Source organism: Chrysochloris asiatica, unplaced genomic scaffold (genome assembly GCF_000296735.1).
Source record: "Chrysochloris asiatica unplaced genomic scaffold, ChrAsi1.0 scaffold00002, whole genome shotgun sequence".
In the NCBI taxonomy this organism is placed as follows: Eukaryota; Metazoa; Chordata; class Mammalia; order Afrosoricida; family Chrysochloridae; genus Chrysochloris; species Chrysochloris asiatica.
Genome location: NW_006408520.1, coordinates 42,176,819 through 42,186,375, shown reverse-complemented (window position 1 = coordinate 42,186,375; position 9,557 = coordinate 42,176,819).

Below are 9,557 nucleotides of genomic sequence, written 5' to 3'. Positions count from 1 at the left end.
TTGGGTTATTTGTCTTTTTCTTATAAATGTGTTGTAGTTTCTTACGAATTTTAGAGATTAGTTTCTTCATTTGGTAAGACAGAGAGTCAGAGGAAAAAGAGGAAGACCTTCAGTGAGATAGTTTGGCAAAGTGGCATCATGAATGGGCTCAAGTGTGACAACAGTTGTGAGGTTGGCCCAGGATCAGGCAATTCTTTGTTCTGTTGTGCATAGGGTCACTATAAGTTGATACCAACTTAACAGCACCTCACAACAGCAACAACAATGTTATGTCATTGCAATTTTTTCCCTACAGTCTGTGGGCTACCTTTTTACGCTTTTGATGAAATTTTTCGTTGCACATAAGTTTCTAATTTTTAGTATGTTTTAGTCATCTATCTTGCCCTCCATTGTTTTGTGTGTTTTTTTTTTTTTGCCATGTTTGATAGTCTATGTATGCCAGTTATCAGAGCCCTTAAGTTTGTCCCTATTTTTTCATTGACGATCTTTATAATTCTGGGATTTACATTTAGATCTTTAATCCATGTTGAGCTATTTTTTTATATGGCATGAGATATGGGTTTCATTCTTTTGCAAATTGATTTCCAGCTTTGCCATCACCATTTGTTGAAGAGAATACCTCTTCCCCCTTTAAATGTATTTTGACTCTTCGTCAAAGATCAGTTGGTTGTGTATGTTGTTGTTGTTTTTAGGTACCATTGATTGGCACCGACTCATAGCAACACTGTCCAATCCTTGGCCAACCACACTACTGTTGCCATGCTTGAGTCCATTGATAATTCTGGGTTATCAATTCTGTTCCATTGATATATGTATCTTTCATTGTACCAATACCAGGCAGTTTTGAACATTGTGTAGTAAGTTTTGAAATCAGAGACCATGAGGACTCACACGTTGTTCTTCTTAAGCAATATTTTACTTATTCAAGGTCTCTTTCTCTTCAATATAATGTTCATGATCATTTAGTCCATCTCTTTAAAGAAGGTTGTTGGACTCTGGATTGGGACTGCATTACATCTGTAGATTACTTTGGGTACTGCTGACATTTTCAAACTGTTAAGTCTTCTTATTCATGAGCATGAAATGAACAAATCTCCCATTTTTGTAGCTTTATTTTGGTTTCTTGTAGTAGTGTTTTGTACTTTTCTTTGTATAGGTCTTTTGTTTCTCTGGCTAGATTTATTCCTCAATATTTCATCCTTTGGGTGGCTATTGTAAATGGTACTGTTTTTCTAATTTCCTTTTTCAGAGCTGTCTTTATTAGTATAGAGAAATCCAACTGAGTTTTGTACACTAAGCTTGTACCCTACCACTTTGCTAAATCTTCCAATGAGTTCCAGTAATTTTTTTTTGCTAAGTTTTTGGATTTACTATATATATATAGGATCATATCTACAGAAAGAGAGAGTGCTACTTGTTCTTGGCCAATTTGGATGCCTTTAATTACCCTTACTGGTAGTGTAGTGGTTATGAATTGGGCTGTGAACCTTAAGGTCAGCAGTTCAAAACTACCAGCCGCTCCGTAGGAGAAAGATGAGGCATTCTGCTCCCGTAAAGATTTATAGCCTTGGAAACCCTGTGCAGGGTCACTATGAGTTAGAATCGACTCCACAGTACTTAACGACAACAACAGCTTGCCTTATGTTCTCCAACATAATATTGACTAGGAATGGTGATAAGGGGAATCCTTGTCTGATTCCTGTTAACAAAGGCAACGCTTTCAGTTTCTCTCCATTGAGAGTGGTCTTAACTAGTGGTTTTGTATATACGCTCTTAATTATGTTGAAGAATTTCCCTTTAGTTCCTAGTTTTTTGAGTGCTTTTATCATGAATGTGTGTTGGATTTTGTCAAATGACTTTTTTTCATCAATCAATATAATCATGTGGGTTTTCTCCTTTTTTTCATTTATGTGGTGAATTACATTGATTTTTTTCCCTAATATTGAACTATTCTACCATCTGTGGTATGAACCTTGCTTGGTCATGATGTAATTTTTTTTTTCCTTTTAAAATGATTTTTAATTCCATTGACTGCAATTTTGTTGAGAATTTTTTCACCTATGTCCATGAGGAATATTGATCTATAATTTTCTTTTTTAGTGATGTCATTATCTGGTTTTGGTATGAGGATCATGCTTGCTTTGTAAAATATATTAGGGAGTTTTCCATTCTTTTCTATATTCTGGAATAATTTAAGTAGAGTCAGTTTTATGTCTTACTTGAATATTTGGTAAATTTCACCAGTAAAGCTATCTGGGCATGGACTTTTATTGTTTGTGAGTTTTTTGAACTGATGATCTGATCAATTTCTTCTTTTATTGTAATTCTGTTCAAGTTTTCTACTTTATTCTTTATAAGTTTAGGTAGGTCGTGTTTTTTAAAAATGTATCCATTATCTCTAGATTTTCTAATTTGTTGTAGTAGAACTCTTCATAGTACTCCTAATTTTATAGCATTGTGGTCTTATTATGGTTATGTCCTCTTGTTCAATTGACCCTTTAAACATGAGATAATTTCCTTTATCTCTTATGCTGTTTTTTTACTTAAAGTTTATTTTATCTGAAATTAATATTGTTGCTCCTACTTTTTTAAAATTGCAATTATTTTGGTTTATATTTTTTTCCAATCCTTTAAATTTTTAAACTATTTTTGTCTTTGCATGTTAGGTATGTCTCTTGTAGACAGAATAATGAAGAATCCTGTTTTCTGATGCATTCTGCTCCTCTCTTTCTCTTGACTGGTCCATTTAATCCATTGACATTCGGTGTAATTATCAATAGGTATGGATCTATTTCTGTCATTCTGCTGTTAGTTTTTTGTGGTGTTACTGGTTTCTTTGTTCTATATGCTGTCTAGTGCTAAGTTATTTATTGTGTGCTTTTCCTTGTCAATTTATTCATAGTTTTAATGTTTCCATAATCTTCTTGAGCTTTCCCTTTCTTGATTTGATGTGAAGATGTATTAAGTTTCTTTAAGGTTACATGTATTTTATTAAGTTTTTCCTCTTTTCATGACAGTCTTTTTTATTCTGAGATCTATCTGACCTCCTCCACCTAGATCTGTGTTACTATACTTTCCCCTTTTGATTTGTAGTTACCCTGATCATAAATTGACATCACAGATCCCCCAATTTTATTCTTGTAATTTTGTTCTACTTTGTACTTTTCCATCTCTGGACTAAATTCAGGGTAGTGTTGCCACATATATCAGGCTTTGGTTATTGTTTGCTCCTGTTGGTTTTCAGTACAAAGTGCTGTTTTGTTCAGTATATAATTCTTGGTTGGCAGTTTTTTTTTCTTTCAGAGTGTTGTATATATCACCACATTCCCTTCTTGCCTGCATGGTTTCTGCTGAGAGATTAGAACTTAAACTTACTGTTTTTTCTTTGTATGAAATACATCTTTTTTCCCTACCTGGTTTCAGTATTCTCTCCTTGCCTTCGATTTTGGGGAGTTTGATTCTGATATGTCATGGTGAATTTCTTTTGGGGGGGTCTATCCTTCCTGGGGTTCATTCAGCTTCTTGAATGCTTACTTTCTTATCCTTCAACAAGTTAGGGGAACTTTCTTCCAGCAGCTCTTTGACTATCTCTTCTGTGATTTTCTTTGTCTCTTCCTGCTCTGGAAGTCCTCAGGTTATTCCTCTTCATATTGTCCCATGTGAATCTTAGGCTTTCTTTAGATATTTTTTTCTTTCTGTTTTCTGCTTGTCCTTCTATCATAGCAGTATTGAGAGATTTATCTTCGAGCCCATAGATGCTGGCTTCCACACCTTCAATTTAACTCCTTTTCCCTTTTAGTGTATTGTGCATTTCTGATATTTTAGCATTAATCACCTGGACCTCTTTTTGCAGGGTTTTTATTGCCTCTAATGCTGCATCTATTTTGTTTGATTGTTCCTTAGAGCTTTTCTGATTACTTTCTTATTTTCCTTGACACTTCTGTGGATCAGTTGGATGGACCTTAATAAATTCCCTTCCAGATAGTCCAAAGTCTCTTTACCTTCCAGTGCTATTCCTAGTTCTTCTTCTTGGTGTTTTTTTTTGTTTTGTTTTGTTTTTTAGTTACTCTGTCTTGTTTCTTCCTGTGAACAGAAAATTTCTGCTGCTTTTTAGGCATAGTGGTGTTGTATTAATTAGATGAATGCTGTTGTATTAATTAGATGAATGCATGGTGATGTATTCTTAAGCTCATTCCAGTTGTCTACTGGTAGGTGTGATTAGGAAATGGGCTTCCCTGTTCACTGCTTTTACAGCTCACTTCAGAGTGTTTTTAGCAGATATTGGTTGTAAACACTGCTCTGGTGTATAGCAGCTGGTATTGTCTCTTGCCCTATTGGTGGGACTACATAGGGTACAATTATAACTTGGCTGTATGATCACAGTTGCTGTTTCTTGTCAGGTGAGACACAAAGAGAAAACTTTTCCATAAGATAGGAAAAAAGCCAAAATTCAAGGTTAAAAACCAAAGTAAACATCATAAATACCCTTTTGTTTTTGTTGTTGTTGTTTTGTGCTATCAGTTGGCTCTGACTCATATTGACCCGGTAAAGGGTTTCCGAGGCTGTAAATCTTTATAGAAGCAGAAAGCCTCATCTTTCTCCTGTGGAATAGCTGGTAGTTTCTAACTACTGACCTTACGGTTTGCATCCCGATTCGTAACCACTACACTACCAGAGCTCCTTTAGTGCCACTTAATTGACTTTTGTCTTTAAAGTCGACTAAGAAATTCCATGATGTATTTGCTGTGCCAATGTGATCTGGCCCAGGTCTTCCTTTTTTCCTCTCTCTTAAAGTCCATTTATCTGTATCTACACATGATAACCAGCTTAAGGCTGTCCAGATCCAATTTGGAAGAGACTCTTGAATAAATGTCTTTCTTCTGTCTTCACCTGAGCCTGGTGCAAACCCTCTCTGAATAGCACAGAACCATGCCAATCCCTCTGTGTACTGCAAAACATTGTGCATGTGATGTAGGACCTTCCCAGGGCCTGTGTACTTATGCAAATTTCCCCTCTGGTTACCAGCATGGTGATGAGTAGACAAAGCAAAAGAAAAGAAATGATTTAAAAAAACAAACAAACACACATACTCACATTGCTGTTTTTACAGATCACTGGTTTGTTTCTTCACTGGAGGACTCCCTTGTCCCTTTCTCTGCTCACTGTCATTCACTATGCCTGTTGCAGAACATGTTGGCCACCCCAGATCAAAAGTCATCTCCTTTCCTAGTCCTGTTACAAATCTTATTCCCGGTAAGCACTGGAACCATTTATTTATCACTTTTCTGAAGTTCACAGTTTTGGGGATGGTCGTCTGAAACTTTATGCCCTGCTTTCTCTGCTGTCACTGATGGTGGTCTGCATGGTTTATTGTCTAATCCTGCCATTGATTTTTGGTCATATTCTACCTCTTGAAATGGTTGAACATCAACCAATTCTTTTTGCTACAGTGATTCTGTATATTTCTTTCATCTTCTTTTGATGTTCCCTGAATCACTCAATATTTAACCATGTTGTTGTTAAGTACAAAGTCAACTATTCAGTATTCTAACTTGAGACTTGATTTTTTTCAGTTCTTTTATATTGAGAATGTTGAATGTATTATTTTCTTTTGGTTTTCTAATACTCCAGGTCTTTGGACAGTTCATTATAATAATTAGCTTTGTTTTCTTGAGCTGCCCTTTGAAATTTTCTATTCATCTCTTTTATATCCTCAAATTTTCCAGGTTTTTTAGCTTCTCTACTTTCAAGTGTAAGTTTCAGAGTTTCTTCTAGCATCCATTTTGGAATTTGCTCTCTTTCCTGTCTTTTTGATAATTGTTTGCTTTCTTTATATATATGGTGCTTTTGTTGTACCCACAATTCTTCTGGTCTTTGTTTTTTTGTGTCTAATGCATCAAAAATGTTCTTAACATTGTCTCTAAATTAAGGTGGGATATATTCAAGTTCATATTTTGGCTCTCGTGGGCTTGTTTTATTAATTTTTTTTCCATCTTCAACCTGTACTTGCATATGAGCAATTCATGGTCTGTTTCTTAGTCAGCCCGAACTAGTTTTTGCTGATTATATTGAACTTCTCCACTGTTTCTTGTCACATATGTAGTCAATTTGATAGATCTATATTGCACGACATGAGGTACACATGCAGAATTGTCCTTCATGTTGTTGAAAAGATATTGGCAAATAATAAATCTCTGGTCTTACAAAATTCTATCATGCAATCTCCAGCATTATTTTTATAAGCAAGGTCATTTTTCCACCAAGATCCAAAGGAATGGAACTTCTTTTTTTGTTTCCAACTTTAGCACATAAAATACCAATAATTATCTATGTATCTTGATTGCATGTCTCATCAATATCAGTCTGAACAAGTTGATGGAATTCTTTGATTTCTTCATCCTTGCCTTTAGTGGCTGGTGTATAAATTTGAATAATAATCATATTGACTGGTAGTCCTTATAGGTAAATTGATATTGTCCTAATTACTAGCATTATACTTCATTCAAGACAGATCTTAAAGTGCTATCTTAGACTATGAATATTACAGTTTTCTTCAATTACTCATTCCTAGCATAGTAAACCATATGATTATCTAATTCAAAATATCCAATATCAATCCATTTCAGCTCACAAATGCCTAGGATATCAATCTTTATGTGTTCCATATTTTTTTGACAACTTTCAATTTTACTAGATTCATACTTTATATATTTCCTGTTCTGATTATTAATGGATGCTTGTAGCTATTTTCACTGTGAATTGGATGCTATAAGCAAATGAATGTCCTAATAGCTTACCATCCACAATATTAAGGTACACTTTACATTGAGGAGGCAATTTTTCCCCAGTTGTAATGTGAGTGCCTTTCAAGCTGAGGAGTTTGTCTCTGGCACTTTATTAGATAATAGTCTCTTGTTAATCATGTGCTTTTCAGTGACTAACCTTTAAGAAGTGGTCTGGCTCTGCTTTTCCTAGTCTTTATTAATATGAAGTTTCCCTAGAATCTGTCCACAAGGGTTCTCCTACTGATATTTAAAATATCATTTGCATACCTTCTAGAATCACAGTAATTCAGAAGCCAACTATAGTGAAAATCTACTATTTTGTGAATTAATAACAGTCATCTGGCAGTAATGAATGGCAAGATTCAAGGAAAATATAACACTTGTTATGATGGTTAAGTTTTAGGGTCACAATTCTAAGTTGTTTAGTAGTTATGTAATGATGTAATTTGGCAGGTAATGTAATGTTATATATTGGCAAGTATGTAATGTAATTTAACAGTTATGTATTATGTCATCTTCCATTTTGTGAAATGATATGGTTTTACCCATTTTCATCCAAAGCCAATTTTTGCACTACAGACTGTACTTTGTAATCTATTCATGTCCATAAATGAGGAATATATATACATACATATATGTTGTTGTTATGTGCCTTAGAGTCTGCTCCAACTCATAGCAACCCTGTACAGGGTTTCCGAAGCTGTAAATTTTTATGGGAGCAGAAAGCCTCATCTTTGTCCTGCAGAACAGCTGGTAGTTTTGAACTGCCAACCCTGAGGCTAGCAGCCCGATTCGTAACCACTGAGCTACCAGAGTGCTCTGTGCTCTCTCTCTCTCTGTGTATGTGTATATATATATACATATATGTGTGTGTGTGTGTGTGTGTGTTTGTTGTTGTTGTTGTTGTTGTTACATGATGTGCAGTTGGTTCTGACTCATAGCAACTCTGTACAGGATTTCTGAGGCTGTGTATCTTTATGGGAGCAGAAAGCCTCATCTTTCTCTTGCCAAGCATCTGGAAGTTTCGAACTGCTAACCGTGAGATTAGCAGCCCAATTCATAACCACTACACTACCAGAGCTCCTTATGTATATGTATATATATACATACATATACATATATATGTGGTTATGCTTCTCTAGAAAACCCAGCCTAAGACATGTGGTACCATGAAAGTTATTGTTGTTGTGAAGTGCCATCAAGTTAGTTCTGACTCATAGTGACCCTATATAAGGTTTCCAAGGAGCAGCTGGTGAGCTTGAACTATCAACCTTGCAATTCAAAAGGTTGGCACATTAACCCCAGCACCACACCAGGGCTCTAGAAAAAAATCAAAAGGATGAGCTTTTAAAAATTGTTCTGGAGTCTGACTGATTTTAAATGCACTGATACAAAGTAGAGGCAATTGGACCTTGACTTGATAGGAATTTGTCTTGGGCTGATTTTGAGTTTGGTACTCTATTCTCTTGGACTCAGAGGAAGCCAGGTGTGGTCCCCACTTGTTTAAGCAGCTGAGGTCAGGAGCAAGATTCATTTCAATGGGTCCAGATTTATGAAATTATGAGGTTTCATAAGAGAAAAGACAAAATGACATGGGATAAAATGTTTCAGCTAAGGGGAAAGCATTTTCTGGAGTTGCCAGTAGCTGATATCATGCTAGATAAAAAGGTAGCTAATCAGGGGCCATGGCCTACTGGAATCCACACTGCCAGGATGGCAGAGCAGTCTAAGGTACTGTGTTCAGGTTACAGTCTTCCCTGGAGGAGTGGGTTTGAATCCCACTCCTGACAAATGAACTTTTGGAGTCCTGGTGTGGCACTGTAAGATAAGCACCAGACCACAAGTTTACTTGAATTGCAAGGTCAGTGATTCAAACTCACCAGCCTCTCCTTAGAAATCCTATCTACTACGAGTCACTATTTGTCAGAACCAACTCAGTGGCACTTAAAAACAACAACAGAGGCCCAAGACCAGGTACATATGAATAGCGTTGCTCCAAGGGAGAAGGAAAGACTGAACTTGAGTGTTTTAAAATGTTTATGTATTTGACTGCCTTATGGATATTGATTTCTCCTGCCTATTATTATAAAGTAGATATACATGTATGATAGAAATCAATATTTGGTGTGATGATTACAGGAGCTTATAAGTCCACCTTCAGCCTATACTTGATTGGATTTGCTAAAAAGGGAGTTAGAATTTGTCTGGAAAAAAATAGCCTTTTTGCATAAAGCCTTGGGAGAGTATAAAACTTTAGGTGGAATCATGAACTCTACCCAGAAATTTCAAAGTTGGGACTTTTACTCTTGAAAGGGCATGGAGATCATGACAAAGCTGCTGGGAGAGCAGGAGATTCATGATTTAAAGAAAACAGAGAAAAAAAGCAGACAGTTTGGGGTTTTGAATTTTGGAAGTATCAAGGCATGGAAAGATAGAGCAACTATAAACCCTAGCCCTGTGAACTGTAAGGCTGTATGCCTATAGGCAGGAGGCTTGTTGCAAACTGTCCTCTTTGGATATTTAAATGAATATATATGTTTGTTTTCTATGTGTGCATCAAATATTTTTGGTTTGCTCATTTGTGGCATACAAGGTGTAAATGGGGTCAGTGTGTTTTCAGTTATACATGTTTTAGTTATATCATGTTAGGCACAAGTATGACTTTACAATTGTCATTATTAAGATAGTATGCATATAGTTTACAGATTTCAAGTCAACAAGACTGGACAGTAATATTTAGGGTTTTGTGTCAACTTGACTAGGCCAGGATTT